Raw genomic sequence first — 21,588 nt, forward strand, 5'->3', positions numbered from 1 at the left:
TAGCCAGCTTCAAACCAGCCAATAGTGCCTCATACTCAGCTTGATTATTGGAAGCAGGGAATTCAAATTTTAGTGAGAGTTCGATTTGGGTTCCCTGATTACTTTCTATTATCGCGCCTGCTTCGCTCTCTGTTTTATTGGAAGAACCGACCACGTAAAGATTCCACTTTGTAGGGATTTTCAGGGTCTCAATGTACTCTGCAATAAAGTCGGTCAGATACTGTGATTTGATCGCTGTCCGAGCTTCATATTGGAGGTCAAATTTGGACAACTCGACTGCCCACTATAGGATTTTTCCTGCTAAATCTATTTTCTGTAGAATGCCTTTTATGGGCTGGTTGGTCCGAACCTTGATGGTGTGAGCCTGGAAGTATGGATGAAGTCGTCGAGAGGTTAATATGAGAGCATAGTCGAACTTCTTTATCTTTTGATAGTTCAGTTCAGACCCTTGTAGCGCTTTGTTGATGAAGTATATAGGTTGCTGTCCACTTTCGTCTTCTCGAACTAGTGTCGAGGCTACTGCCCGGCTTCCTACTGCTAGGTATAATATGAGTGCTTCTCCTTCCCGAGGTCGAGTAAGAACGGGTGGTTGTCCCAGGAATCTTTTGAAATCCTGGAAAGCTAGCTCGCACTCTGATGTCCATTCGAACTTCTTTCCCTTCCTTAGCATAGCGTAGAAGGGAAGAGATCTTATGGCTAATCCAGCTAGAAACCTGGACAAGGCTGCCAGTCGCCCGTTGAGTTGTTGTACTTCTTTGACACAGGTCGGGCTTTTCATGTTGACTTTGGCCTGGCATTTGTCTAGGTTTGCTTTGATTCCTCTTTGTGTGAGCATGAATCCAAGGAATTTTCTAGCTTCTACTGTGAAGGTGCATTTCGCAGGGTTAAGTCGCATGCCATTCTTTCTTATGGTATTGAATACTTGGGCGAGGTCAGACAGTAATGATTCCTCGCGTTGTGTCTTTACTAACATGTCGTCCACGTATACCTCCATCAGTTTTCCGATGTGATATGTGAAGACTTTGTTCATTAACCTTTGGTAGGTAGCTCCTGCATTTTTGAGTCCGAATGGCATGATGATGTAGCAATAGTTCGCTTTGGGTGTTAAGAATGAGGTCTTTTCTTGATCAGGTGGGTACATCGGGATTTGGTTGTACCCTGCATAGGCATCTATAAATGAGAGGTACTTGTATCCGGAGGAGGCGTCCACTAAGGTGTCGATGTTTGGGAGTGGGTAAGGATCTTTTGGGCAGGCTTTGTTGAGGTCGATGTAATCAGTGCACATCCGCCACTTCCCATTTGATTTTTTCACCAATACAACATTCGCTAACCATAGTGGGTACTTGACTTCCCCAATGAATCCTGCCTCCAGTAGAGCTTGTACCTGCTCTTCCACAGCTTGGGTTCTTTTTGGTCTGAGCTTTCTATGCCTCTGCTGTACTGGCTGAGATACTGGATATACTGCCAGTTTGTGGCACATTAGCTTGGGGTCTATGCCCGGCATGTCCGCAGCCTTCCATGCAAAGAGGTCGTTATTATGCTTTAAGAACTGTATGAAGGACTTTTTTACATCTCCCTTTAGAATTGCGCCAATATTGGTCATTTTATCTGGGACGTCTCCGATCTGGACTTTTTCTATCTCGCCTTCAGGCTGTGGATGGAGTTCTTCCTGACCACGAATTCCCCCGAGTTCGATGGTGTTGATTTCTTCTCATTTGCCTCGAAGGTTTAAGCTTTCATTGTAACAGCGACGTGCTATTTTCTGGTCTCTTTTTATCGTAGCGATCCCTTCTGTAGTTGGAAATTTCATGCATAGATGTCGAGTTGAGACCACTGCCCCGAGCTGATTTAGCGTTGTCCGACCTATTAAGGCATTGTAGGCTGAGCTTACGTCAACCACAACGTAGTCTATGTTGAGTGTCTTTGACCGGTTTCCCTTTCCAAAGGTTGTGTGTAGCGAGATGTATCCAAGTGGTTGGATTGGAGTGTCTCCGAATCCGAATAAGCTGTTTGGATATGCTCGGAGCTCTTTTTCTTCCAAGCCGAGTTTGTCGAAGGCGGTTTTGAATAAGATGTTAGCTGAGCTTCCTTGGTCCACCAGTGTGCGGTGGAGGTTAGCGTTGGCTAATATAATAGTGATGACCACGGGATCGTCATGTCCGGAGATGACGCCAGCTGCGTCCTCTTTAGTGAAAGTAATAGTAGGGAGGTCGGGTGCTCCTTCTCCTCCCTCGACGTGATATACTTCTTTGAGGTATCTTTTGCGAGATGATTTGGAGATTCCTCCTCCGCAAATCCTCCATGTATCATGTGAACGTGTCTCTCTGGGGTACGAGGTGGTTGTTCTGTTCATCCGCCCTCTTCAAGTCTTCTTCTTTTTCTGGGCTCATCTGTCTTACTGGCTAGGTGCCGATCCAGTCTCCCTTCTCTTACCAATTTCTTTATGACATTCTTTAAGTCGAAGCATTTTTTGGTGGGATGTCGATAGATTCGATGATATTCGCAGTATTCCATCCGATTTCCTCCTCCCTTTTTTCTTTTAAGTGGGCGAGGTGGTGGGATTTTTTTGGTGTGGCATACTTCTCGATATACTTCTACGAGAGATACCCGGAGAGGGGTGTAGTTGTGGTATTTCTTGATCTTTTCTCTATGCTATTCTTCTTTTTTCTTGGACTCTTTATCCTTATCTCGGGAGGAGTAAAAGGATCCGGATTTTGAGGTCTTTCCTAGTCGAGAGTTTTCCTCTATGTTGATATACTTTTCTGCTTATTCTTGTTCTTCGTTCAGGGATGTAGGATGTTTTTTTGATATGGAATGACTGAAAGGTCCCTCTCGTAGGCCATTTATAAGACCCATGATGGCTGCTTCAGTTGGCAGACTTTGTAGGTCCAGACATGCTTTGTTGAATCTTTCCATGTAACTGCGAAGACTTTCCCGATCTCCTTGCTTGATCCCTAATAAGCTTGGGGCGTGCTTGGCTTTGTCCTTCTGGATAGAGAATCTAGCAAGGAACTTTCCCTCTAAGTCGTCAAAGCTTGAGATAGACCTCAGGGGTAGGCTATCGAACCACTTGATTGCTGTTTTAGTTAAGGTAGTTGGGAAGGCTTTGCACCGGATTGCATCCGAGGCATCGGTGAGATACATTCTGCTTCTGAAATTACTGAGATGATGACTTGGATCTGATGTGCCGTCGTACGGGGTCATGTCTGGGGCTTTAAAGTCTTTTGGAACTTTGGCTTTCATAACTTCTTTGGTGAATGGGTCTTGATCCTTGTGGGGATAATCCTCGTGGTTGGATCGAGTAGTCTTTTTTAGATCTGCTTCAAGTTGTAATAGTTTGTCTTCCAGCTCTTTGCGTCACCTAGTTTCCTTTCTGAGGTCTTTCTCGGTTTCTCATTGATACTTGGCCTCTTTTTCGAGTTGTTTGAGATGTTCTTGTTGAGCCTGAAGTGCCTCTAGGATTTCTGCATTTGGTGGGCTCTTATCCTTGTTTTGTTGAGGAGTATTCTTTGCTGTGACATCCGCGTTCTTGTGCGGCGTCCTGTCCTCTAGATCAGAGTCGTGGTTGTTGTTAAGGTCGTCTGCCATGATGATGGGATGACTTCTAGGTTCCCCAGCAACAGCACCAATGTTCCGAGGGTTACCTGAAACTGTAGGTCGATCTCGGATGAGATCTTCTGTACGGGTCGGAGCTGATGTGTCTGACTTGATGGACTTTGTGATGGGGCTGATCCTTCGTTACCGGAGGGTGGTGGTACCTACAAGGGACTTCGCTACTTAAGTTAGCAAGGATATTAAGCAGGTTTTTAGTAGAATTAGAGTATAAGTTATACCTGGGTGCTCCAGTGTATTTATAATAGCGTGGATTGTCCTTTTTGGAGATAAGGTAGTTATTTTATCTTATCTTTGAGTGAAGTTATCTTATCTTTAAGGAAACCGCCTTTATCTCTCTAGGCTTTGGTCCGCCTTTATCCTCTTTCTTGGGCCTTCTTGGGCCTCTGTAGTGATTTGGCCGACCTCTTTTCATAAAGAGGTCGGGTAGTCCTGATCTGAACAGGTCGGTCAATTTGTCGTTGATCCGCCCAGGTCGTACAGCTTGACCCAGGGCATGAACACTACCAAGACTTATCGGGTTGGCTTTATAACTGACAGATGACATTCATCAGCCATAGGGCAAGCATACATCATTTGCATATGTTTGAGTTGTTTGGGTTTGCCTATCTGTTTTAGATTGTTATATCATATATGCTTTGTTACCTGACTATATGCTATCTGTTCTACTTGTACCTTAATTGTGTATTACTTGTCTGTATTGTTTGTGTTTGTACAACTGAGAGGTCCCTCATGCTGGTGTCGGTTGACGCTGAGGGCTATTCTTGTAGAAATGAAATAATGATATGATTTATTTGGGATGATTATTATTGAATGAGATAAATTGAGTTCCCTGGGTAGATGCAGTGAAGCGATTTCACTGCTCCAGGTTGATAATGAGATAATTTGAGCTCCCAGGGTAGACGCAGTGAAGTGATTTCACTTGCTCCAGGTGAGAATAGGAAGTAATGATATGATATTATTGAGATAGAATAGATGGGGACAGTTTTGTTCATAATTCTAATCCTGGTTTGTTGGAGAGTTAGAAAGTCAGGGAGCATGAGAAATATGAATTAGATTTAGCATTCCCTTATGACAGATACCTATTCATGGATTAGTGAGAACCTAGGATGGATATTTGGTGAAAAAAAGTTTAGGATGCTTAGTGAGTTTTTATTAGAATGCATTGTATTTAGTTGGCACTTTTACCATACTGAGAACCCAAGGGTCGGGGGTTCTCATTCCGTATATATCTCTTATTTTTCAGATATTTGTCCAGGTGCTCAGAAGTGAGCTGTGGTTCATCTGAAAGATGGCGAAGATCCTTACATTCTCTACTTTATATTTTTCTTAGAATCTCTCCACCTTTATTTTGAAAAACTTATATTATGTATTGAACTCTTTTGAACTTGCCTATAGAGGCTCCTATGCTTCTATTGGAGAGATTAGGAGATACTGTTGCCAACTACTGTTATACTGTACCCTAGCCAGCCTAAATTTTGTGGCTCACAACTAGTGGCTATCTACTTATGTTATATATCTATATACTGTCTTTCTTTTAATCTCCTTTATGCCTTTATCTGTATATCGTTATCGACCTCACGCTTTAACTTTTAGTTGCCGATGCGTGAGTGATACGACTTCATAATTTTATTTTACTCTTTTCAGGCTTCTTGATTAATACTCCTTTTTGTTATACTTATAATTATGTATTAGAAATCCACCTGAGAGTTGTACCACTGTAATATCACTGACTTATAACTCAAGCATAAGGATTTGAATATTAGGGTGTTACATTATGGTATCTGAGCAGTTCGTCCTTGTGAGCCTAAGGGATGTAACTGCTTATGCATCAATGCATACTCTGAGTCTGTGCTTGTGCTAGTTAGGGTATCTGACTAATACGTCTAGCATGAAGTCCATGAGTGTACCTTTGGTAATTTGAAGCACTTGACATGAGATATTGAGTCTGATCACTTTGATATCACTTATTTGGTATGAACAGGAACCAGATAGCGCCTCGTGGACGCGGTCAAAGACGTGAGAGAGATCATACTGGTACTCAGGAACCGAAAACTAACCTGAATAACCCGGTAAACTTCATTGCGTCGTTAGAGAACATGGCTACTACTATGCAGGCCACTGCAGATGCTCTTGGAAAACAGATAAATAATAATGGCAATGGCGGTAGTGGAACTCAGAGCCCGATGACACTGGCCACCTTCTTAAAGGTTAATCCACCTAAGTTCAAGGGAACCACCAATCCGACTGAAGCTGATACCTAGTTTCATGCTATAGAGTGAACACTGCAGGCGTAGTTGGTACCTGAAGAGCAGTGTATTAAATTTGCTACCTATCTGCTCACTGGGGAAGCATCACATTGGTGGCAGGGAGCCTGACGTCTCCTACAGCAGGGGAGTGACCCTATCACCTAGGATGCCTTCCAGGTGGAATTCTATAAGAAGTACTTTCCGAATTCTGCCAAGACGACCAAGGAACTTCAGTTACTGCAGCTGAATCAGGGTGCTATGTCCGTATCAGATTATACAGACAAATTTGAGGAGCTATTAAGGTTTTCCCACAGGTGTTAGGGAGCTTCAGGAGACTTCGAGGAATGAAAGTGCATTAAGTATGAAGGAGGGCTCCAGAGCGATATCTTAAGTTCAATAGGGCCAATAGAGATCAAAACTTTCTTAGAGTTAGTGAATAAGAGTAGGGTTGCTGAAGAGTGTGTGAAAAAGGCGGATGCAGGGAGAGGAAGTCATAGGGGACCTTTTCAACAGAACCGAGGAAGGGACTTTGCTTCAAGGGGTCAAGATTTTAAGAGGGCAGGTTATAATCCACAGCCCCAACAAGCCCAAGACAATTTCCAAAGGAACAACAACAACAATCATCAAGGGAGGAGGTATGGAAAGCAACCTCAGAATGAAATAAATTGTAGGCGGTATGGAAGCTATCATCCGGGAACTCTGTGTCGAGCTAGATTGGGACTTTTATATAGTTGTGGAGGAGCTGGACACATGTCTTGGAACTATCTTGAGAAGGCCACTCGGAATGTTGTTAAGGCCCAACAGCCGGGTCGTGTGTTCACCATGACAACGGAGGATACTGCTAGATGGTTCAGGAAAAGGTAAGTGAAAGATTGGTAATAATGTGTTAAAAGTATGATTAAGTTGGTATTTGATTTTGACTATCATAGATAGAAATCTAGTGAATGTCGGTCATGCTAAGTTGTGGTTTAGTACTTGAGAAAATAAGTGATAGGATTAGTACTAGACGAGAAATGAGAGTAGCGTAGTGGAAGTTTATGGAAGTATTAAAATATGATAGTTGCAAATGGGAGCTGGAGAGGATGATTAGAAATACTTTAGGTTTGAATACCTGAAGGGTTTAGTGAGCTAATGCCAATAGTGATTCGCAAATAGTTAAGTTAATTGTGGCTAGGAGGTTAAATTGATTCTAAAATAGCTATATAAACTATTAGAGATGTAATTGAATTCGTGCTTAAATTTTTTGATGGATAAATTAATGAACTTTGGGTGATGGAGTTAGAAGACATTAAATTGAAACATTGAGGTTGTATTGAGGTTAATTTAAGGAAAACAGTGAAGGGTGGTAAGTTTTGGTTTAGGGAAAGTCTTATGAAGGGTGAGATGAACATAACATCTGATTAGTTATTAAGAGAGCTTATATGAAGACTTGATATGGAATTTTTTAGGGCGAAAATTTCTGTTAGGGGGGTAGAATGTAAAACCCGGTCAAACCGTAATTAATTAAATAATAAATTAAATAGGAGCGAATATGGTTAGAAAATTTAGCAATCGAAATTTGATCATTTAAATATGATATTTGGATTCAGTGAATTTTTCTGAATCGGAAAACATAGTTTTCTGAATAAAAATGCGCACTGAAAGTTTGACCAGCAGTATCGGCTGCCCAGTATTGTGGTTGAGAAAATTAATTAGAAGTGAATAATTTTAAGAAATAAGAATTGATAATTTGGGAAGATAGAAATATTTAAAATGCGATTTAAAGCTCTAATCTTGAAGGTTTTGGCCTAAAATTGGGCCAGTGGACAAAAATAAGTGAATCGGGTCCAAGTGAACCCAAGAGCCAATAAATATAAATATTAGTTATGAGCATTTAGCTGATTAACCCTAAAGAAAGAGGGTAGGGGCGCTAAAATGGAAGAGAGGTGAGAGGTGAGGGTTCCAACTTCAATTTCAATCTTCAAATCACCATAACTTTTGATCCGGAACTCCGATTGACGAGTCATTTGCGGCCACACATCGCTCTTTTCGCCCTCTTCGATGCTATATAAGTTTGTGGTGAGTATTTGGTGCACGAAATTGTGATCACACTTTTCACAACTCCATACAACTAACCAGCAAGTGCACTGGGTCATCCAAGTAATACCTTACGTGAGTAAGGGTCGATCCCACAGAGATTGTCGGCTTGAAGCAAGCTATGGTCATCTTGTAAATCTCATAACCATTTGAATAAAGCATCTCATTTAATTATCAAAACCTCATAACCATTTGAATCCGCCTGACTGAGATTTACAAGATAACCATAGCTTGCTTTAAGCCGACAATCTCCGTGGGATCGACCCTTACTCACGTAAGGTATTACTTGGACAACCCAGTGCACTTGCTGGTCAGCTGCACAGAGTTGTGAAGAAAGTGTGTGTGTATCACGATTTCGTGTACCACCAACACATCAAAATAATTAAACTAATTTCAAGATAGAATTCGAAATTCATGCACTTCTTGTTCTTTTGCAATTAGGAACATTTTTCATTTAAGAAAGGTGAAGGATTAATGGGACATTCATAGCTTCAAGGTATAGACACTAGACACTAATGATCATGTGATAAAGACACAAACATAGACAAAACATACAGCATAAAAAATCAAAAAACAAAAAAACAAATAACAAGAAAATTAAAGAACGGGTCCACATTAGTAATGGCGACTAGTTCTTCTTTCTGAAGATCCTATGGAGTGCTTAAACTCCTCAATGTCTCTTCCTTGCCTTTTTTGCTCTTCCCTTATAACTCTTTGGTCCTCTCTAATTTCATAGAGGATAATGGAGTGCTCTTGGTGCTCCATCCTTAGTTGCTCCATGTTGGAACTCAAATCTCTTAAAGAGGTGTTGAGTTGCTCCCAATAGTTGTGTGGAGGAAAATGCATCCCTTGAGGCATCTCAGGGATTTCTTGATGAAGGACTTCCTCATGCTCTTGTTGAGGTCCATGAGTGGGCTCTCTTGTTTGCTCCATCCTCTTTCTAGTGATGGGCTTTTGAGATGAATCTCTTCATCTCCCATGACTCGAAGTTGGAAGCAACTGCCTTTCCTTTCCTCTTTCTAGAGGTTTTTCTGGCCTTAGGTGTCATTAATGGTTATAAAAAAACAAAGAGTAGAGCTTTTTTCCATACCATACTTAAAAGGTTTGCTCGTCCTCGAGCAAAAGAAGAAAGAAAGGATGAGAAGAAGAAGAAATGGAAAAGATAGAGGGGGTGAGTGGTTTGGCCAAGGGGGTTTTAGGTGGGTATGATGTGTGAAAATGAAGGAGTAAGGAGGGGTATTTATAGGGTAAGGGGTTGAGGGAATTCGTGTGATAGGGGTTGGGTTTGGGAGGGAAATGGTTTGAATTTGAGTGGGTGGGGGTAGGTGAGTTGTATGATGGGAAATAGTAAATGGATGTGAGTGGTGAAGAGATTATGAGGAGGAAGGTAGGACTTGATAAGTGAATGGTGTTTGGGGAAGAGTGTTATGGAAAGGTGTGAAGAGGAATGAGAGTGAGTTGGGGTTGGTAGGTGTTCATACCCTGACCGGGCTCCTCCAACTCGGCAAATCCATAAAAGGTCCGACCTCGTCCTAAGGCCCACGCCTAAAGGTCGGACCTCGGACAATGAAGCAAAGGAAGGCCCATCAAAAGGAACGCAGCCCAAAACCTAAAGGCCGAAAGGGCCTAGAAAAGGCGGTTCCACAAAGATAGAGATAAAACTCCCAAAAGATAAGATAAGATAAGAATATCTTCTCCAGGGAAGATCACGGCCAACTACTATAAATACACTGGAGCACCCAGGTATGAGATTCATTCCACATTCTACACATATCTGCTTGGACCCATGCTAACTTAAGCATCGGAGTGTCATTGCAGGTACAACCACCAACCACTCCGCACATCAAGCTCGGGTCCCTGAACCCCCACCTCGGGCCTCACCAGACGACCGAGCTACACGTTTCAGGTAACCCTCGGAACATTGGCGCCGTTGCCGGGGACCTGGAAGTCATCCCTCTATCATGGCAGACGACCCTCTCAACAATAACCACGCTGCATCTGAACAAGAGGACGAAATTGACACCGGAGAACGACCGGACAGCCCTCTATCACCACGCACTCCAGGAGGAAACAAACAGAATCGCCCAAAGACATCACTCCCAAACAAAGATCCACAAAATTCCGAAAAAGAGAAGAACTCGGAGATTCTAGAAACAGTCCGGGCACAACAAGACCGACTGAAACAACTCGAAGAGGACATAAAGAAGCAGAAAGAAACTGAACAAGATCTGAGAAGGGAGACTCGAAAGCGCAGAGAATTAGAAGAAAAACTGCGGAAAATAGAGGCCAACCTGAAAGACCGAACAAAACGCGACTCCACCCCCGAAAGCAACCATGATCCCTTCACGCGAGAGATCATGAAGGAGAAGGTACCGCGAAACTTCAAACCACCCGATATGGATCTCTACGACGGCACCACCGATCCAAGTCACCACCTCAGCAACTTCAGAAGCAGAATGTACCTAGTCGACGCCTCCGACGCAATTCGGTGCAAAGCCTTCCCCACCACTCTCACCAAGTCAGCCATGAAATGGTTCGACAATCTGCCACCAAGATCAATCACCAGCTTCGAAGACCTGACCAAAAAATTCCTAACAAGGTTCTCTATTCAAAAGGACAAGACAAAACATGCCCCCAGTCTACTCGGGATCAAGCAAGGTAACCAAGAAACTCTCCGAGAATACATGGAGCGATTCAACAAAGCCTGCCTGGACATACAACACTTGCCCACTGAAGCAGCCATCATGGGACTAGCAAACGGCCTAAAAGAAGGACCGTTTAGCCAATCCCTATCCAAACAATACCCGACCTCCCTATACGAGGTGCAGGAGCGGGCAGAAAAATATATCAACATGGAGGAAACCTCCCAGCTAAGAGACTCTTTTAGGAAGGAATCAACCTACCCACTCCGAGATCGGGATCGGGAACAGAAGAAGAAAGAAGACCCCAACTCGGACAAGCCATGGAAGTACCACAACTACACCCCCCTCCGAGTCTCCCTGGTAGACGTCTACAGAGAAGTATGCCACACCGAAAAGATCCCACCGCCCCGACCGCTAAAACACAAGAGAGCGGGAAGAGATCGGTCCGAATACTGTGAATATCACAAGCTCTACGGTCATTCTACTAACGACTGCTACGACCTAAAAAACGTTATAGAAAAGCTAGCCAGAGAAGGAAAACTCGACAGATACATAGCATAGAAAGGAGAAGAGACCAGAAAGAGAAGGCGGGGAGACAACGAAGATCGGGCCGAACAAACCCCGCGAACCCCTGAAAGACATGTTCACATGATAAATGGAGGTTTTGCAGGCGGAGGAACATCCAGATCCTCGCGAAAAAGACACCTCAAAGAAGTCTATCACGTCCGAGAAGACAGTCCCCTGCCCGAATTACCTACTATCTCATTTACCCGAGAAGATGCTCAAGGGATAATACCCGGACACGACGATCCAATGGTAATCACCATTATCCTAGCAAACGCCAACTTACATCGAACCCTGATTGACCAGGGAAGCTCAGCAGATATCCTGTTCAAAGCGGCCTTCGACAAGCTCGGACTTGAAGAGAAAGAGCTAAAGGCTTATCCCACCGACCTATTTGGGCTAGGGGACACCCCAATCCATCCCTTAGGATACATCTCGCTACACACTACCTTTGGAAGAGGCGAGCAATCTAAAACATTAAACATCGACTACATTATAGTCGACGTCACTTCAGCATACAATGCCCTCATTGGGCGACCAACCCTAAACAGACTGGCAGCTATAGTCTCGACCCCACACCTCTGTATGAAATTCCCTACCGCAAAAGGAATCGCTACCCTAAAAGGCGACTAAAAACTAGCGCGGCGATGCTACAACGAAAGCCTGACCCTAAAAGGGAAAGAGATCAACACAATAGAACTCGGACGAGTTCAAGCCCGAGAAGATCTTCGGCCACAACCGGAGGGAGAAACCGAAAAAGTCCAGATTGGGAACACACCTGAAAAAATAACAAACATAGGAGCAAACCTCGAAGCAGGCCTAAAAGAGGAACTCATAACCCTCTTAAGGGAGAATTCCGACCTCTTCGCCTGGAAAGCCTCCGACATGCCAGGCATAAGCCCCGACCTGATGTGCCATAAGCTATCAGTATACCCGGGATCCAGACCTGTTCAACAAAGACGCCGGAAGCTCGGACCCGAGCGCATGCAAGCAATAGAAGAACAAGTACAAGCACTGCTAGATGCAGGGTTCATTAGGGAAGTAAAATACCCCCTATGGCTCGCAAACGTGGTTCTGGTAAAAAAGCCCAACGGAAAATGGAGGATGTGCGTCGACTACACGGATCTCAACAAAGCCTGCCCCAAAGACCCATATCCACTACCAAACATCGACGCCTTAGTAGACGCAGCCTCAGGCTACAGATATCTCTCCTTCATGGACGCATACTCGGGATACAATCAAATCCCGATGTACGAACCCGACCAAGAAAAGACCTCGTTCATAACCCCAAGGGCAAACTACTGCTACGTAGTAATGCCCTTCGGGCTGAAGAACGCAGGGGCAACCTACCAGAGGCTAATGAACAAAGTGTTCTCAGAGCACATCGGACTACAACTGGAGGTGTACGTCGACGACATGCTGGTAAAGACACAAAAAGACAGAAACTTGCTCACCGACCTCACCAGTGTCTTCGACACCCTCAGAAAACACAACATGAGACTTAACCCGACAAAGTGCACCTTCGCCGCAGAAGCCGGAAAGTTCTTAGGCTTCATGCTGACTCAAAGGGGCATCGAAGCGAACCCGGACAAATGCCAAGCGATACTCAATATGAAGAGCCCGACGTGTGTCAAAGAAGTACAACAACTGAACGGAAGGCTAGCCGCCCTATCAAGATTCTTGGCAGGATCAGCGATAAAATCACTACCCCTCTACTCACTCCTAAAGAAAGGGAAACCCTTCTCATGGACCCCGGAGTGCGAAAAAGCCTTTCAAGAATTCAAGGAATTCCTCGGGCAGCCACCAATCCTAACCCGACCTTTAAAAGGAGAAGAGCTCGTACTATACCTCTCGGTTGGACATCGAGCAGTCGCTTCAGCATTAATACGAGAAAATGACCAAGGACAACACCCCATATACTTTGTAAGCAAGGCACTACAAGGGGCCGAATTAAACTACCAGAAGATAGAAAAATTCGCCTACGCCCTAGTGTTCACAGCTCGGAGGCTCCATCCCTACTTTCAAGCCCACACCATCAAAGTCCGGACAAACCAACCCATGAGGCACATCCTCCAAAAAACAGACCTGGCAGGACGAATACTGCAATGGGCGGTGGAACTGTCCGAGTTCGACCTCCACTATGAAGCCCGGACTGCCATAAAATCTCAGTATCTAGTCGACTTCATCGCAGAATACACTGAGACCCCTAGAACCCCACTCTCATGGAACCTGTATGTCGACGGGTCCTCAAACAAAACAGGAAGCGGAGCCGGGGTTATACTCGAAAGCGACCAAGGAACGCGGATAGAACTATCCCTAAAATTCGAGTTCCAGGCTTCAAACAACCAAGCCGAATACGAGGCCCTACTAGCAGGTCTAAAACTAGCCGAAGAGGTCGGAGCCCAGAGAATTATGATCTTCAGCGACTCCCAGGTCGTCACGTCACAAGTAAATGGAAGCTACCAGGCCAAAGACCCAACTATGAAAAAATACCTGGACCAAACACAGGCGCAATTACGCCACTTTTCAGAAATACAGATCCAGCACATACCTCGGGAACAAAACGCCCGGGCAGACGCCCTCTCAAAGCTCGCCAGCACCAAGCCCGGAGGCAACAACAGAAGTCTCCTCCAGGAAACCTTACAATTTCCCTCCGTGCTAAGAGAGGAAGAAACGCTAAATATATCCAACCAACAGCAAGGATGGATGACTCCCATACTCAACTACCTGAAGTCGGGAACTCTCCCCGCCGAAAGAAAGGAAGCTAAAAGACTCACGAAAGACGCCCAGAATTATACACTAATTCACGACGTATTATACAGAAGAGGATTCTCAAACCCCCTCCTTAGGTGCGTCCCGACCTCAGAAACAAAGAGCGTCCTCGAAGAAGTCCACGGAGGCATGTGCGGGAACCATCTCGGAGCTCGGGCATTATCCAAGAAAGTAGTCCGAGCCGGGTTCTACTGGCCGACCCTGCAAAGAGACGCAACGGAATTTGTGAAAATATGCCCCCCTGCCAAAAACACGCCAATTTTCACAAGGCACCACCCGAGGACCTTATCAGCATCACCACACCATGGCCCTTCGCAAAATGGGGACTTGACCTACTCGGCCCGTTCCCCCAAGGACCGGGGCAAGTCAAATACCTCATAGTAGGGGTCGACTACTTCACAAAGTGGATCGAAGCTGAACCCTTAGCCACCATCACGGCTCAGAAAAGTCGCAAATTCCTATACAAAAACATTGTCACAAGGTTCGGAGTCCCCTACTCCATCACAACAGACAATGGAACACAGTTCACGGACACAAGTTTTCAGAACTTGGTGGCCGAACTAAAAATCAAACAGCAATTCACCTCAGTCGAGCACCCACAAGCCAATGGACAAGCAGAGGCTGCAAATAAAGTCATCTTGGCCGGGTTAAAACGGAGACTCCAAGAGGCCAAAGGGGCATGGGCCGAAGAGCTCCCCCAGGTGCTATGGGCATATCGGACAACTCCACACTCTACAACGGGAAAATCGCCATTCCGACTAGCTTATGGGATGGAGGCAATGATTCCCGTCGAAATAGAGGAAGGGTCCCCTAGAGCCATCTTCTACAACGAAAAAGGTAACCCGCAGGCACAAAGGGAAGAACTCGACCTCCTCCCCGAGGTCCGAGAAAGAGCTCGGATCCGAGAAGAAGCCTTAAAACGGCGAACGGCCCTCAGATACAATCAGAAAGTAATAAAACGAAGCTTCTCCATTCACGACCTGATTCTAGTCCGAAATGACATCGGAACACAAAAGTCGGGAGAAGGGAAGCTAGCTGCAAATTGGAAGGGACCCTACAAGGTAACGGAAGTCTTAGGAACAGGCTATTACAAAATATCCGACCTAGAAGGCAATGAGTTACCCAGGGCCTGGCACGCCTGTAATCTAAGACGATACTACAGCTAGAAAAACTTGACCCGAGGTGTACTCTTTTTCCCTACAAGGGTTTTTTAATGAGACACCCGGACAAGAAAAACACCCGACCTAGCCAAAGGGTAAACACTCTGTAAATATTCTTTCCTTTTTAATACTAATCGAATCTTTCTTTTTCTTTTCTTTTTCCCTTCTCGTGATAAAACAAATCCTGAAAAGTATCCCGCCAAGGCGCATTAATTTATGCTCGGCAAAACGCAAAAAATCATTTGCCAAGAGACCACACAAGGTCGGCAAAGATAAAAGCGACGAGGTTCAAATTAATGTGAGAAGTTATAAAGCAACTCTGAAAAGGCTCAAAAGCCAAAATAAAAGAAGTTGCAAAAATAACTTAAAGAACCGACCAAATAACAAGGTCGGACCCAACAAAGGGAATACACCAAAGTCCGAGTAAAAGCCCGGATACAAGAAGAAGCCTTAAAACGACGAAAAGGCCAAAGAAAACAAGGATTTCGAAAAACGCTTACTAAAAGGTTGCTATACAAAAACAACTAAAAAGTACAAGCGAAAAAACGAAATCAATTGGTAAAACAAAGTTCCAAAAAGCGCTAGCTAAAAGGTTGTTATCCAAAAAACAACTAAAAAGCATAAAGCGGAACTACAAGCCAAAACGCAAACAAAACACCACATAATAAGCTAAAAAGTTACTATAAGTAGCTAATAGCAAAAAGGTGTTCAAAATATTTAAACCATTCAAAAAAGAGCCCACAGGCCGGGCACAAAACCAAAGACAAAGGATTACAGAGAATTAAGATCCTTTCCGGACTCCACATCAGTAGGAGGCTGCGGAGGAAGAACCATAGAAATCGGGACAGCCTTGACAGCACCGTCATCTCGGTTTAAAACCCCCACACCAGACTCCTCCCCGGTCGGAGGTGAGGTCGGGTTCGCAACCGGAACTTCGGGGTCAGACACCAGAACCTCATCCTCATTGGGAGCAGGAACAATCCTTCCCTCCACGACAACATTATCCATACTAAATAAACTCAGATCCAGGTCAGGGGCAAGAACCCGGACCTGAGCCTTCAAATTCTCATACATAGCATCCATACCCTTAGCCACATGCCCTTCTAGCTCGTAAAAGTCATCCTGAGCGGATTGCAACTTCTCCTTTGCCTCCACAAGCTCGGCCAAAGTTCGAGTATAACTCTCCTTCGCCGCCTTCGCCATCTCCTCAGATGCACTCGCTGCCGCCACAGCCGCGGTAGCTTTAACTTTCTCCTTCTCCAAAGATGCCTCCAGTTCAGTAATCCTGGCAGCCTTCAGCTTACTAAACCTCTCGAGCTCAGACTGAGCTTTCTCAAGTCGGGAACTGGTCGCACCAATGGGGGATTTCTTGAATTCCCGGGCAATAGCGGCATGAAGACTAGCCATCCGGACACAACTCCGCGACATATACTGAAAATGGTGCTCCATAGACACATCATCAGTAGAAATAAAGGTCTGAGGGAGAATATGCTGTTCAATCCAACCAAGAGCATCAAAATCCTTGTCATTAAAACTCGCAAGCTCTTGAGAGGTCTTCTGTTTCTTGGGAGGAGGACCCGAAGACGAAGGCGGGGAAGAGTGACCGGGTTCAGAGGTCGGAGGATCTTGATTTACAGGTCGGAACTGGGGAGTTGGAATAGTCTTCGACCGAGTAGTGACACCCACAGTAGTCTTCTTCGGAGAAGATCGGGCAGAAGCCTCCACAGCCTCAATATTTCGAGCGGCCACAGACTTCTTCGTCTGACGAAGGTACTTCATGGAATCCGCCTGAGAAGACATCTCTGCAGAAATAAAAGAAAAGGATTACCACAACAGAAAAATCCACCAAAACAAACAAAACCAGAATACTGAAAAAGATGAGTCTCGGAGAGGTCGGGAACTACCTAACTCGGAACGGAGAAGGCTTGGATCTCCCAACATTTTCTTCGTGTCCAAGTGAGGTGCCCGACCCCATAAACTGCTTACCACACCCACAAAAGCCTGCTCCACCTCATCTAGACTCTCAAAGGTATACTTAGTAGACACTACATTCTCCTGCCAACAAAGAGGAAAAGAAGGCTCCCCACTCTCATCTAGAAAGAAAGGTCGGACGTCTCCAGTAGCCCGGACCTTGAAATAAAAGTTCTTAAAATCGTGAAAGGACTCATCATACAGGGTACAAAACTTCCTTCCCTGGTTAGCCCTAAAAGAGACCCAAGATACCTTTCCTCCACCCGACCCCGGCTTCGTCAACACAAACAAATAGGAAAAAAGAGAAATAGAGGGAGCAACGCCCAAAAACTGACACAAAAGTTGAAACAGCTTTAAAAACGCCCAAGAATTTGGATGGAGCTGCGTAGGAGCAAGATTACAAGACCATAACACCTCGGACTCCAGATCGGTAAAGGGAAGTCGGACATTCAGCTTAGAGAAAAAACAATCATAAGCATAAAAGAAGAGCTTCTCGGAACTATCTAGGGGCGGGAAGCACACTCTCTCCTCGGAATCCGGGGCTACTAGTTCATAATCCCTCTCAGACTCTCTATTCTCACATATGCTACAATGCCTACGGAACCTAACTAGATACTCAGAATCTACCACAGAAGGGACTCTTAGAGGAGAAGGGTCTACCCAATCAAGACCACATGGAATTTTAGTCGACATCGCTTGAAGAACCTTTCGAGACATAAAATTCTTACCTACAAAGAAGAGTACAACAGCAAGCAAAAATCACATAAAGAAGACAGCGAAAACCCATTCAAGCAATGCAAGAAATAAAGAACCCCACGAAAGAAAATGCGGCAACCCGGAACTAAAAATACCAGAAAACAAAAAGAGCCCCCCCCATATACAAACAACAAGCAATGGCGGCGCCTCTTTTCGGGGCAACCCAGGCATAAAGAAAAAGAAACAAGAGCCACACAAAGAACAGAAGCATATGTGCACAAGAAAAGAGAAAAATGGGAACAAACCTGGAAAAAGGAAACGAAGACGACAAGCTCCGGAGCAAGGAGAATGAAACGACGGCACAGAGAAAAACCCCAGAAAGACACACGGAGAGATTCGGGGAAACAGAGCAAAGAGAAAGAAGAAGCAGTGCTCGAAAAAACGTTATAGAAAAACAAAAACGCAGAAAAGGAGGAAAGGGGCAAATAAATAAAGCCTTCACAGGGCCCGAACGGAAATCAAGGAAAAAACGGTAAAATGCAATAAATGCAGGAACGGCCATTTTTTGAATTTTGAAAAACTACTATGCCCGAGCTCGACCTCCCAAAAAGGACGAACTCGGGCAGGGGCACTGTTCATACCCTGACCGGGCTCCTCCAACTCGGCAAATCCATAAAAGGTCCGACCTCGTCCTAAGGCCCACACCTAAAGGTCGGACCTCGGACAATGAAGCAAAGGAAGGCCCATCAAAAGGAACGCAGCCCAAAACCTAAAGGCCGAAAGGGCCTAGAAAAGGCGGTTCCACAAAGATAGAGATAAAACTCCCAAAAGATAAGATAAGATAAGAATATCTTATCCAGGGAAGATCACGGCCAACTACTATAAATACACTGGAGCACCCAGGTATGAGATTCATTCCACATTCTACACATATCTGCTTGGACCCATGCTAACTTAAGCATCGGAGTGTCATTGCAGGTACAACCACCAACCACTCCGCACATCAAGCTCGGGTCCCTGAACCCCCACCTCGGGCCTCACCAGACGACCGAGCTACACGTTTCAGGTAACCCTCGGAACAGTAGGGATCCTGTAAGGTCCCCAGATCCTGAGGTATCAATGATTTCTCATCCCTGCACCTTTCTGGCGTCTAAACGCCCTCTGTGTGGCATTTTTGGCGTTAAATGCCAGGCTGATGCCCCTTTCTGGTGTTAAACACCAGTCTGGCTGCCAGTTCTGGCGTTTAACGCTCAGAATACTGCTAGACTAGGCGTTAAACGCCCATTCTGCTATCCTTACTGGTGTTTAATGCCAGCCAGACACTAGACACCCTTTTCTAGCGTTAAACGCCAGTCTGTGTGCCAATTCTGGCGTTTAACGCCCAGAATGGTGCTAGACTGGGCGTTAAACGCCCACTTTGCTAGCCTTATTGGCGTTTGAACGTCAGTAAGCTCGTCCTCCAGGGTGTGCTATTTTTGATGCTATTTTTTATTCCTGCTTTAATTCTGCAGCTGTTTTGTGACTTCACATGATCATCAACCTAAAGAAGACATAGACTAACACTAGAAAATAGAATGAAAAAATAATTAATACAGATAAATAAAATTGGGTTACCTCCCAATAAGCACTTCTTTAATGTCAATAGCTTGACAGGAAGCTCTTACAGAGCTTCACAAATGCTTAGAGCATGGCTGTGGCCTCCCAACACCAAACTTAGAAGTTGAGTGTGAGGGCTTTGTCTGACTCTATATTGAGAGAAGCTCTTCATGCTTCTTCTCCATGTTTACAGAAGAAGATCCTTGAGTCTTGAACACAAGGTAGTCCTCATTCAATTGAAAGACTAACTCTCCTCTGTCCACATCAATCACAGCCCTTGCTGTGGCTAGGAAGGGTCTTCCAAGGATGATGGATTTATCCTCATCCTTCCCAGTGTCCAGGATTATGAAGTCAGCAGGGATGTAAAGGCCTTCAACTTTCACTAAGACATCCTCTACAAGTCCATAAGCCTGTTTCATTGATTTGTCTGCCATCTCTAGTGAGATTCTTGCAGCTTGTACCTCAAAGATCCCTAGTTTCTCCATTACAGAAAGTGGCATGAAGCTGATACCTGACCCTAGGTCACACAGAGCCTTTTTAAAGGTTATGGTGCCTATGGTGCAAGGTATTAGGAACTTTCAAGGATCCAGTTTCTTCTGAGGTAATGTCTACTGAATCCAAGTATTCAGTTTATTGATGAGCAATGGAGGTTCATCCTCCCAAGTCTCATTACCAAATAACTTGGCATTCAGCTTCATGATTGCTCCTAGATACTGAGCAACTTCCTCTTCAACAGTGTCTTCATCCTCTTCAGAGGAAGAATATTCATCAGAGCTCATGAATAACAATAGTAAGTTCAGTGGAATCTCTATGGTCTTTGTATGAGCCTCGAATTCCTTTGGTTCCTCAATAAGGAACTTCTTATTGGTCAGTGGATGTCCCTTGAGGTCTTCCTCACTAGTAATCACTGCCTTTTCACTCTCTCCAGGTTCGGCCATTGTGGTTATAGTTATGGCCTTGCACTCTCTTTTGGGATTCTCTTCTGTATTGCTTGGGAGAGTACTAGGAGGAGTTTCAGTAACTCTTTTACTCAGCTGACCCACTTGTGCCTCCAAATTTCTGATGGAGGACATTGTTTCATTCATAAAACTGAGAGTGGTTTTAGATAGATCAGAGACTATGTTAGCTAAGCCAGAGAGGCTCTGCTCAGAATTCTCTGTCTGTTGCTGAGAAGATGATAGAAAAGGTTTGCTATTGCCAAACTTATTTCTCCCACCATTATTGTTGTTGAAGCCTTGTTGAGGCTTTTGTTGATCATTCCATGAGAATTTTAGATGATTCCTCCATGAAAGATTACAGGTGTTTCCATAGGATTCTCCCATGTAATTCACCTCTTCCATTGCAGGATTCTCAGGGTTATAAGTTTCTCCTTCAGAGGAGCCTTCCTTAGCACTGCTGGATGCAGCTTGCAATCCAGTCAGATTCTGAGAAATCATATTGACTTGCTGAGTCAATATTTTGTTCTTAGCCAATATGGCATTTAGAGTATCAATCTCAAGAACTCCTTTCTTCTGAGTCATCCCATTATTCACATGATTTCTTTTAAAAGTGTACATGAACTGGTTATTTGCAACCATCTCAATGAGTTCCTGGGCTTCTGCAGGGGTTTTTAGATGAAGAGATCCACCAGCAAAATGGTCCAATGACATCTTAGATAATTCAGACAGACCATCATAGAATATACATATGATGCTCCATTCTGGAAGCATGTCAGAAGGACACCTTTTGGTTAATTGCTTGTATCTTTCCCAAGCTTCATAGAGGGATTCACCTTTCTTCTGTTTGAAGGTTTGGACTTCCATTCTAAGCTTGCTCATCTTTTGAGGTGGAAAGAATTTGGTCAAGAAAGAATTGACCAACTTGTCCCAAGAGTTCAGGCTTTCTCTAGGTTGTGAGTCCAACCATATCTTAGCTCTGTCTCTTACAGCAAAGGGGAAAAGCATAAGTCTGTAGACCTCGGGATCAACCCCATTGGTCTTAAAAGTATCACAGATCTGTAAGAATTTAGCTAAGAACTGATGAGGATCTTCTGATGGAAGTCCATGAAACTTGCAATTCTGCTGCATTAGAGAAACTAATTGAGGCTTAAGCTCAAAGTTCTTTGCTCCAATGGTAGAAATTGAGATGCTTTTTTCATAGAAGTTGGAAGTTGGTGCAGTATAGTCACCAAGCATCTTCCTTGTATCTCTAGCATTGTTGTTGGGTTCGGCTGCTATGTCTACTTCTTTTTCGAAATTTTCTGTAAGGTCC

The 21,588-nt window shown here is 44.4% G+C and overlaps 1 non-coding gene across 1 annotated transcript; it reads left to right on the plus strand.

Moving 5' to 3' along the window:
* Positions 1 to 21,041: 21,041 nt before the first annotated feature.
* Positions 21,042 to 21,149, plus strand: LOC130977803 (small nucleolar RNA R71). The gene has a single exon (XR_009085479.1). It is a non-coding gene; the product is annotated as a small nucleolar RNA R71 (small nucleolar RNA).
* Positions 21,150 to 21,588: the final 439 nt, after the last annotated feature.

This window comes from Arachis stenosperma, chromosome 4 (genome assembly GCF_014773155.1).
Source record: "Arachis stenosperma cultivar V10309 chromosome 4, arast.V10309.gnm1.PFL2, whole genome shotgun sequence".
NCBI classification, from domain to species: domain Eukaryota; kingdom Viridiplantae; phylum Streptophyta; class Magnoliopsida; order Fabales; family Fabaceae; genus Arachis; species Arachis stenosperma.